This window comes from Calidris pugnax, unplaced genomic scaffold (assembly GCF_001431845.1).
Source record: "Calidris pugnax isolate Ruff unplaced genomic scaffold, ASM143184v1 scaffold197, whole genome shotgun sequence".
NCBI classification, from domain to species: domain Eukaryota; kingdom Metazoa; phylum Chordata; class Aves; order Charadriiformes; family Scolopacidae; genus Calidris; species Calidris pugnax.
The window spans coordinates 2,890,429-2,902,156 of record NW_015090936.1 but is presented as its reverse complement, the minus strand read 5'-3'; positions in this window follow the sequence as shown (position 1 = coordinate 2,902,156).

The window sequence follows — 11,728 nt, the reverse complement described above, 5'->3', positions numbered from 1 at the left end:
GAAAATTTCATTGAATTTTGACATGCTTGAGAGTTCTCCCTTTTAGAGTGTCTTGATAGCTCTACAGGCCTATGTTTTCCCCTAATCAGGCTGAGAGGCTTATATAAATCAGAGCAACACTTATTTTTATAACTTGAGTGACATATTTTAGATTAATCATTACCTGACATTTGTAGTTTAATAGTCTTTGTCCTGAAGCCATGATTTTGGATTAAAGTACTTAATTTTGGTACTTTATATAGGCAATCAAAATTAATCACATCAATAGGTAGGTGTGTCTATTAGAAAATGGTATTTTCAATGGTCATTCAAATCATGGCCAATTTTTATGTAGCATTTCTAACTCTTAAAAACATGCATGCTTGCACAAAAAAAAAAGTTCTGAAAGAATGTTTTGATATCCAGCTTCAAAGAAACTTTTAAACACAATTTAATGCAAGTTGTTTCAGTAGAGAGAGACAATAGCTATAGTCCTTCACTTCTGGCAACAGATTCTGTAGTTTCATGATTGACACATATTTAGCCAGGTATCGAATCAAATCTTTGGTTTGTCGATGTCTCTTTCTGTGAGTTGTGGCTGGTACTTGGTGGGGGGAGGGAAGCACCACTAGCAATTCTTCCACCTTACAGAAGTGAGAAAAGAAACAATTCTAACTGGTGTGGGAGAGCAGATTCTGAAGTTTCTAGGTTTGGAAGTTTTAAAATGTTCCACTCTTGCTTACTTGATCATCTCTAGAGAATGATGCTACCATTAATGTAGTACATAGTGAGTGATAATAGACGCATTGCCACATTAAGCTGACAGAAGAGTGGGGGCATCTCTAGGTTTGTGATTAATATCAATGAGGTAATTGCCAGATATTGCCAGATCAAACAAATAATTAACCTAATTGAATGAAAAATCACTAGGTGTTCCTGGAGGCTGAAGGAAGCACAGTAGTAGAGCACTGCTGCCCTACATTAGACATAAACCTATGAGAGAAAATTCAGAATAATTGGAGTTGAAGGATGCCATTCTACAATCCATTATTGTGGAATATCTCCTTCATGGAGGCAGCCCTACCTAAGTAAGACAATGCTAATGAAACTGAGGAAGTGTTACAGAATTAGTCCTGTAAGAGGAGGATTAACCAGGGGGAAGCATTCCCACCACCAGAGGGCAATAATATGTCTAAAAGTTCTGGTTTAGTCCAGTAAAGAAATTTGGTCACTTTAATGATCATTTCAATACAAAGAACTAGGATACACAGCTTTAGCCTCTAAGTTATTGGAAAAAATATCAGTGCTTGGGATGATAACCTAACAAAATGATTTGTAGAAATGACTCCAACATCAGAGTTTAAGGAAGAAGAGTCCAGAGAGAAAATGGCTTGATTTGTTGAACATTAGTTGAATACTAATGAAAATTACTCTCTTTAATTTCAAATGACAGGAACTGAAAATGTTTACAAAATAATTTTTGGTTTACAGTTCATCAGAAGAAAAAAAAACGTTGCCTCATTTAAACCTGCGTATCTGAATGTTGTTTATTCTGTTTCACAGACCTGCATCAAGCACTGACTGTGGCAATGAGCTTAGAAGAATTACTTTTTAAATTTGATTGGGCTTTAATCACTAGGAGGCTAATGGTTCTAGTTTGGAGTGATTTACCTATCATTTTCTATTTACAATACCAGAGTACAGTTCAGTTTTGCTTTTATGTGTCTTTCGCAGTAGAAATAGATGTTAAATATTTCATTTCTATCTCAATATGCAATGCTCTTTCAGATTACATATGGGCATATCAGCATGGCAATTGTAGCAGTTCATTATTGCTGCTTTTATTACTTTAGGATGAACCTCCCCTAGATGCACATAGTTCTACTTCAAGGCCCTTGGCATTGCATAGTTTTTTTCCCAGCTGCTGGGAATCTGCACTGACACTCAGTGTCCTGTGACTTCAAGCGTGATGTCAAAGTGCGGTTTGTGGTAATTTCCTCACTTCAGTGTGTGCCACATGAACAGCAGGCGGGACGCTGACGTTCTTGGAAACCACCAACAGCAAAACTGCTGATCGTTCCCAGGTTTCAGAGGTAGGTGATTTATTGCATGGTTTATTTCTTTGAAAGATTCTTCTTGAATTTTTCAGTTCTTAATTGGCTATTTCAGTTGCCTACTGCAAGCTTGGCTGTAAGATCAAGTGTTTAGGAGATGATCATGGATCAGATTGAATTTGTTTCACCTCATTACCTTGTGAAAGATAAAAACGGGCAATTTAAAAATAACAGGATTGAACATTTTTTCTTGACTGGAGTACCATTGTCATCATTTTCTAGTAAACAAAACCATCAGGGACTAGATTAGATTTTAAAAAAATAAAGTATAATAAAATTTGGAATAAGCTTCAAATTTTTCCTCTAGAGAAAAACTCCCCCAACTGCAGAAGGAATTTGCTGTTAGTGACAGAATCTACTGCTGGATTGTCTGACTCTTACCACATTCTTTTAAAACCTGCAATTAATGCTTTTCAACCAAATTTCCATTTTGAAGGATAACAATACGTCATTTCATGTGTAGCTGTCATTCCAAAGAATTTGTGTTGACAAGCAGTTATTTTGATTTCATTGTACAAGGGGATGAGAGTGTCCACAGAGAGGACCGAAAGCAATTGCCGCCATTGCTTGGCAGTGCTAAGAGGCTCTAGAGAAGACAGAAAACACACGGTACTTTGGAGCAAAATGGGATTGTGGACAATGCTCTGAAAATTCATTGAGTGTTAGATGCTCAGTTTATGATGAGGATGAAATAATTCTCTATCAATGATGGAAAGAGTAGGAGTCTAGAACGAGTTCACCCTGGCAAATGTCTAGGTCAGTAACAATGGAACTTTTTCATTAATTACTATGAAACCTTTCTTTGTTAATTATTACTTTGCTTAAATTGTTTTATTTTTGAATGATTACACTCCTAATCCTAACTCTGAATTACCCTGCACCTTGAGCCAGCTGCACGGCTGGATGCTGGTGGCTGATGGGCAGGGCTGGGCACCCACCTCCCCTATCTCTCGCCTGCACGTGTGCACGTTTCAGTTGTGCACTTATCGGTGGGCACAAAGGCATGTGCAGGGAGGGGAAAATAGGTTGAAGGGTAGTTCTGGCATCAGAGCAATATTTATAAGCTGACTATGAATGCACTGAAAATGCATGAAAACGGCTATGAATGCACTGAAATTGAAAAATTGGAAAGCTGGACCTTAACTAGTAAAGCACTGAGGGCAGAAACAACCCCACTCGAAGAGAGGGGGAATGCAAACCCCCTATGGTTTCATAAAGTGGATCTTGATAATTTAGGATAGTCAGGGTAAACTTAGAGAACTCTAAGGAAATTATACTGAGAGTCATGAATTATAACAATTACAAGAGACTTGATTAAAAGTCCCGAGTTGTAAGAAATACTATGCTTACCTAATACCTTCTGTAATACTTTTGTTTCCGTATTTGTGATGATTCATTAACTGTCAGGTTCTTTTGCCCTGCCAATTTCCCTCATCCATGGTAGTCCAAAGGAACGAGTTTTACTTTTTTTCATTTGTTTAAAAATCTCTTGTATACAGGAGGCTGTATGTCTCAAATTCCTGTGTTTATGTCAGTAAGACGCTGCTCTTCAATACCGAGGGTATTGCTCTGAGTGGATATTATCCCAAATTTTTCATTCACTTCATTCATTCTCTTCTATTAACTCCCTTGTCCACAAACCAAACTGAAAAACCAAACCAAAACAAGGTTTTGTTCTAGTCAGCCTGCAATAATTTTCTGAACACTTACTTTTTTCCAGTTCCCAAAACATAGTATGTGGAACATTAGCGTGCCCACCATTCCTTAATTGTTAATTTGTTTCTGTTTGTTGGTGGGTTTTTTGGTTAAATTTAGTTATTTAAGCATGTAACCAGTAAATATTAAATATTCCTGTCATGTAATGAAAAGCTGCTTTTTCATGTCAAGTCATTTTGGTTAAGTTATGTGCTGATGAGCATTTCTTTTTCCTCTTGGTTAGGAAAGAGTTTTTCTTATTGGCAAATACATTCAAAATCTGCTTTCTCAATTGAAATTCACACCCATTGTTTCAAAGAGACGTGTCTGTCATTGCCATTTAACCGGAGAATGCATTCTTGAAATACATATTATTTTTTTTAAGCTTTTTTTATCTACACCTATGGCCTGTAATGCTGAAAACAGTGTGTTCAAGGCAAGAGAGTGCAGGTGCTCTTGCTGTACAGCAGAATGTGCAAGAGGCCTTAATGTCAGGGGATTCACTTTTCTTGTTAAATTAATTACTCTAAACAACAATTTGAGGGTTTGTCCTTCTACTTCCAAACTAAATGACATGGAGTAAGTGCTAAAATAGTACTAGTTTTAGCAGTATTTTTCCCATTTATGGATTGAGACTAGTCTTCTCCTGCAGAGAACCTCCCTTAAGAGGATATTTGCAGCTACCAGGGATTATCCATATCCGTTTGCTGCAAGTGCAGTAGCCTGTGCTACATTCTCTGGGGATTTTTTGTTTGCTGTACATCTTGTTAGTGCTCTTACTTTTAACCTGTTAATACTCCCAGTCATAAAGCCCTTCTCTCTTCTCCTCCTTGGATAATGAAACTGCAGTTAGGACAAGAGAAATCCTCAGGCATTCACGAGAAAAATCTTGGTAACAGTATCTTGGATTTTAACATTATAGTAATGAGAAACATGACAGTAAATTTGAAGGATCAGGTTTCCTTTTGTAGTCTACTTCTAAAATATTTTCTTTCAGAAATGGGGGGGCTGAAGAACTTCATTTTCCCATATTCACATTACATACCTCATTTTCTTTATTCTGTTTGAATGTCTGATACTTGGAAGCTCTCTTTCCCAAATTTCCCAATTTTTTTATGTCCATCTCCATTGCTTTACACTAAGATACTTTTCTGGTTTTTGCCCCACTTTAAATCCAAATGGATGTTTCCATGACTTTTAGTTATGCTGATACTTATGCTTGTTGATTTGTTCACTGCAGTGTACAAAACTCTTTGTTTATCAGGGAAAATTCAAATACGACTGCATTGGAGTCACTCACTGATCAGCCTTTCAGGTAATGGAGTGCTTGGTAAGTATTCCATGGCTTGTCTTGGCATCTTAGACTTGCCCTACTTTTTCCTTCCTTATTGACCTTTTTCATTCTTTACATATTCAGGTTGACTTAGTAAATTAGAAAGTTTTGGACCTGGTTTCTGTGTATAGATCCCAGTTGTACACACTGCTTCAGGATTACCACAAGCACTAAAGGATGCCTGCCCAGAACACTTAATTCTACTCTAGTGTTCCCCAAATCAGCCTGCAAGTGATGTTTATTAAAAGAACTAAAATTTTAGGGATTTTTGGAGTATATGTCAGTTTTGTAAAGCGTGAGCAAATAAAAGAACACTGGTTGAGAATATTACTTCTCCTGTCTATTTTTAAAATGTTGTGTTTCCCTCACTGAAAATGCTTGTCAAATTACCTGTAATTTGTTTTGCCAAATCTAAGGCAGTTCTAAGAGAGCACTAACTGATAGCAGTTTCCACAAATTAGACTGACTAATCAATAATTTAGATTCATGAGTGGAGAGGAACAAAGGCCTCTCCTCATTCCCATGGGAGTTATACAGAAAACAGGCAGGAAATGCTCATCATCAAGTAGAAAAGGTACTGAAGAATTGAACTTGAAAATACGCTGGGCTTTAAATACAAATCCCATTCATCGGTCAAGAAGTAAATTTTGCTATATAAATTTTAATGTGCTAATTAAGAATTTCCTGTTCAGAGCTGGAATAGCATTTCCCAGCTCCCATTTTAGTACTTCATGTAGCCGAATACTACAGAAATTGTTGGTGGACTGGATAGCTATTTAGATTCCGTCTCTCCCTCTTCTAATTTAGAACCAAAAGTTAGACAGTTAAGCTGTCTTTCCACTGCCATTCAGCTCTTTGTGTCCTAAGGTCATTTGTTTGCTTCCTTCTTGCTTTATTCATATTGGTTTCACAACTTGTGTTCTACCTATAGGCTCTAGGCTGCCTTGTGTGTTGCTAACATTCCCATGGGCAAATGTAAAATACAATACAGCTTACCCTTATTTTTTTTTCTATTGCTGTTTATAGGGTCAAATATGAATATACTCCCTTTTCAGTTTAAAGGGTTCCACTCTCCTCTGGTATGTTCATCTGAAAGGATGCATGAACCAACCATTTTACAAGAAGTTCTGTGATTTGTGGTGCAGCTTATAAAGCATAATTCAACTACAGGATCTTATAGAATGATGCTAAATGAATACAAATCAAAATCAGTAACAGAAACATTGGCATATACCCTAAAAATAAGGAAAAGGTACTGTAAGGATGAAATTAAAAATAAAATACCTCATGTACATTTACCTCATGTACAAGATGTTCTTGTGACAGATGTTTTGCCTTCACTGCAACTGTATATAGGCATGTTCTTTCCACGCCCTAGTCTGTGATTACAAACTGGAATATGATCTTGTACACTTAAGGCATGATGGAAATTCAAGAACTGTGTCACATAAAGGGACAAGGTTGAAATATTGATAACCTTTTGACATCACTGACCAAGCTAGAAAACAGGAAGAGAATAATGCCTCCTCAGCTACCAAAATTTCTCACTAAAATTAAAAAAAAAAAGAAAAAGTCCTGTAACTTTGGAATGAGTCAATCTACTGCAATGTCCTCCCTGGATCTGAAAATCTCCTGTTGAACTAGACTGGATTACACTATGAGCTGGGACAGTCCTGCACTCAGAAAGTCTCCCACTGGAAAAAAAATCAACTTGTTCTTCACCAAGCACAGTGCCTGAAGGAACTTGTAAACCTCAAGGCAGTGTAACAATTGTAATCTTAGGCGAGACAGGCTCACAAGGTCCCCTAGTAGTTCCAGTCCAGCCAGGGGAGCATAGCTTTTAATTAACAAATGTAAGCACAATTTAAGTAACACAGAAGCCACTCAGTCTTCTGAACAACTTTCTAAACAGCTAAAATTCAATAACAGAATTTTTTTTTATCTTGTCAATGGATATATTTTTTGTTTGTTTGTTTTATGAGAAGAAAACAAAGGTAGAAGATGAAGAAATCTTAAAGAGAGTACTTCCATGAGAAAGATGCCAATAGTTTAGTTAACTTGAAAAAGTGAAGAGAGGTAGTTGCACAGGATAACCAGTAGTACATGGGAGTCCATCCAGGAAATCTCAGCCCTTCCCACTGAAAAGCTTCAAGCAGATTCAAATGAACTACAAGGTAATAGATTTAACTAAGGCAAAAGGAACCATTTTTTTTAACAACGCTACCTTTAGGATGTCACTGATTCATTTCAGTTCCAAATGATTGGACTAGATGATCAGAAAGGTCCCTTGCAACCTAGGCAATTCTATGGTTCTATGTAATTTTCCATTCAAACAATTTACTGACTGCAAAAAGCTAATCTAATTTATCATTTACAATGAGACCTTCATTCTTAGCAGTTATCACTGAGAGCAGAACATCAAGCTAAGGAAAGATACTTTATACTTTTTACCACCTCTGATGTTGACCTGTTGTGTTAACTTTGGAAAGGCATTCTATACCTTCATGATCCTCTTCCTAAAATCCTTCTGGTTTGTTCAGATTAGTTGGAAAATTCTAGTTTAGTTTGCAGCAAGGAGATCGCGTGTCTTGCCACAAATGCCTGATTCCTGGTTCTACAATCTATGGCTCTTCCCGGCTCTTCAATCTATCTCACTTGGAAACTGCAAAAGCTGTTCTCTCAATAATGATATAGTAGGTAAGTCATAAACTGTTGAGACAGGAGATTAAAGAAGAATTGATTTTTCTCTCTTTTTTTTTTTTTTTACCTTTTTGATACTTCCTACTCTTCTGCTAGCTCTTGGTTTTGTGTCTCTCACCCCGTACCTTCAACCTCCTTCATGACATCTTCAGAGCCAGCACTTCTGCTCTGAATCTCAGCCCTTCATTGCTGTGGTAGCTGAAAATCACTCAAAAGGAATAAATAATAAATAATGAGTTTTAAAAAATATATGAGTTTTAAAAAAAACATAATTAAAGATCACTAAAAACAAGCTGACGTGACTGTGCCTTTCTCTTTATTGGGAGGCCTGTTTCCTACGAACAGCTGTTGGGATAAAGGCTGGGCTATCCATCATTTACCTTTTCTATTATGTTAATGTCACAGCACTGGGTGGGAAACATTAAAGGGGAAATGGCATTTCAAATAAACACAATTTTGTAATTCAATCATATTTGTCCGACCATTTCCTGCAGTTAAATTTTCTAGATTTAAATAACTGTCAACAAACAATAATGATTTATATAAACATTACTATGACTGTTTTGATCTCTCACTAAAATGTATCTATTTACTAACAAAAAGCTACAGTTTAAATAAAGCCAGGCCCAGACACACTAATTTATGCTCAGTTGACTGAACCTTTAATAGTGCATATCAGTGAATGTTCCAGCCGGATACACTTGCCATGTTCTTTCTTAGCATTTCAGAAAACTCTTCATATACAAATATTGCAGTAGCAGTTTACCGCAGATCCGATATACCTAATCCCAGGATTAATTTTGTATGCCCATCAGTAGCGAAGCAAGATGGATTTAATAGCCCATTAGTCTTTCAGCATGATAATTTTCACGTCACTTAGCCTGCTGGGTTAATTGCTTTAAAATGGATATTATTGACCTCAATCCTAGTGACAAACAGAGAATGTCTTATTCATCTCCCAAATGTACATTCTTAGACTCTTGTTTCTTTCGGTCCTGACAATCAGTCCCCTAGATTATGTGCTTGTATATTACAATTTATACCCTATTAGCCCATATTTAAGGGCTTACCGAAGCAATGCCTTTCAGATATTATTACCCATGACTGGGCTAACTGTTAAGTTCTGTTTTTTATGTAAAGAGAAATGTTGCAAGTGTAAGAAATCATTGTTTTACCTTTTGTTAAGAAATTAATTTTAATGCTAAAATCTGTAGCAGGTGCAGCAGGGATTAAGCACTTTTGGAATAAACAGCTGGCCGGTATATTTCCAACCACAAAAGTCTGGTCATTAGGAAGAGAGAATGAAGAACCAATTTGGACAGAGATGCTGTAGGAGAGGAAATTCAGGTCTTAGGGCAGAGAAACAGAAAAATGTACCAGGAAAAAGAAAACCAAAGAGTATAGCTGTAGAGTACAGGGTTTATTCATGTGTATTATTTGTGCATTTTTTCCCTTAGTAATTTAGAGAAAGAACAAGCCATCTGCTGTGAGGAAATGAACACTAGCTGTGAGCAGCACAAAACAAAAAATAAGGGAGTGGAGGAGAAGCATAAGTCACATTATTGCTTGAGGGGAGGTGAAACAGGGCTGGAAGTTAATGTAGCCAGTTTTCACACCTGTGTATGTCAACAGCGTAAATGCAGACATTTATACACAGGTACTTCTCTTTCTCAAGCACTAGCTCTTATGGGAAACAAGATGGTGAGACAGAGACACTGGATTGTGGGAACCCAAAACTTGGCACAGATGTGTTCATGGGTCTCTAGAAGAACCCAAATCCCAGAGTTTATGGATCTTTGTAAAAGGGTGTATTCTCATGACCCTCTGAAGTTTCATTACACAGTTCCTGTGGTAAATGGAGAATGGAGAGGCTTGATATTTTTAAAGTTATTTCTAAACCAAATTAATGTTAGTAAAGGTAATTTATTGATTAGTGTAAGCCCATCGTGGTGCTGGCCACGAGTAATGTCAAATGTGTTTCTTCAAGCTCTAGTGTAATATGAAATCCTTAAGACTCCCGTTGAACTTGGGAGCTCAGTTCCACATTTTAATGACAATGACAACTTCAATGACAATGGTATCTTTTTTTACTAACAGCTATGTGGTATTCAGGTAGGTACCTTCGTGACACAAGCAGCTGAAGTTGGACATTCTCACTTCAGTTACAAGGCACGTTTGACTCCTGTTGAAACAAGGCCTGGCTGTACGCAGCAACTGTCCCCTAAGGCAGGTGGTGTGGCCAATCATCACTCTCCGAAGTATTTTCTAGGAAGAAACCTGGGTTTTAACCTTTAAACTTTTTCTTTTCCTCTAAATTTAGGTCATCTACTTTAGGCTGTTTAGGTCATTGGCAAATCTCCAGCATTAGTGTGTTTTGTACAGGGAAAAAAAAAAAAAGAAAAAAAAAAATATTCTGAAAAACAAGAATATCAGCATTTCAAAGGGAAGTGAAAAATTAGAAGCAGCAGTGAGAATTTGGTCCTTACAAGACTGGAAATATTTCATATTTAAGAATGCTGCTTAACTATTTGTGATTATTTAATGTTTTCACTATGAACAGCTCCTGCCATCCATGTTAGAAAAATCTGAGATCACTACATTATACTCTGGGTTTAAAACTTAGGACTGGTTGATCAGCCTGTGTAGATCAGCATGTCCAGAGAAATCACAGGAGGAATGCCAAATTACTGATGCTGAACACCTAGTACTGGGGTTTTTTTAAACTAAAATTATGAGGAAAATATAGTGGATCAGATCTTGCTTCTACAAAAGCTAGCGCTAACATATGTACTGACGTCAGAGGTGCAAAACTTGACCCTAAATACACAGCAATGGGAATCATTAAACCTTAAAAGATTTTAATCATACATAGTGTTGCTAGGCAGTTCTGCAAATCAAATAATCAAATTATAAAGCTAAAGCCCATTGATTTTTTTTTCTTTAAAAGTATTTTGTGCTCTGTTGAAAAATATCCCTTTAGGCACCTTTGCATGGAACAAACACATATTTTGTAGACCAGCGGCAGACTTAAGTTCCAGCCAGAGCCAAGGGTTCCTCAAGGATATCAGCAGATAGACGTGACTGTTGGCTCTGTTTTCTTTCCTTTGTGGAGGGAAGCGGCCAGACACCAACAGCCAAATTCCCAAGGGGAAACTGTGCGCTTATCTCCGTAACAAAAAAAGACAGAGACTTATAGCAACATTCCCCTCACAAATCCCACTGCCTCGTGAAAATCGCACTGACAAAGGCTGACAGGGCCCTTCCAGGTCAGTCACCCCACGGCCACCGAGGCTTTGCCCAGCCTGCTCCAAGACCACCTTTGCCTCAGCCTCTACTCTCACAAGCCCCCGTGACTATTGAATTTCCACAGTTTTGGGAGACGAGGACCATTTAAAAGGCTACGGGGAGTGGCGGGGGGGCGAGGCCGGCGGTCGCAGTGTCATGGCGCAGGCTCCCCCCGCCTCGGCCGGCGGCGCCCGCCCTGCCCTGAGGGGCCTGTGGAGACCCGCGGCCGCGCAGCCCCCAACGGCCGCGCCTCGCGCTCACCCCGGGGGGGGAGAGGGTGCCCCCTGGCGTTGCGGCGGATCAGCCCGCCCCGAGCACACGGCGGGGAGGGGGCGACCCTCCCTTCCTCCTCCCCGGGAAAAGGCGGCCTGTATTGACATTGTCCCGTGAGGATTCTCCACGTTCCCGCACCGCTCCCCGCTGCGAGTTCCCCCGGCCCCGCCGGGTCACGCCAGGTGACACGGCACCGGCGTCGGCGGCTCCCCGGGGCCGGGGTGGCGGCGCGCGGGGCGTGCGTCCTCCCGGGCGAGAGGGGGCGCTGCCGCCGGCGAGGGCGCCGGGCTCCGCCGTTCCGCCGCCGCCATCTCCTTCCCTGATCTCATAAAGGTGTCGCGCAGGTTCC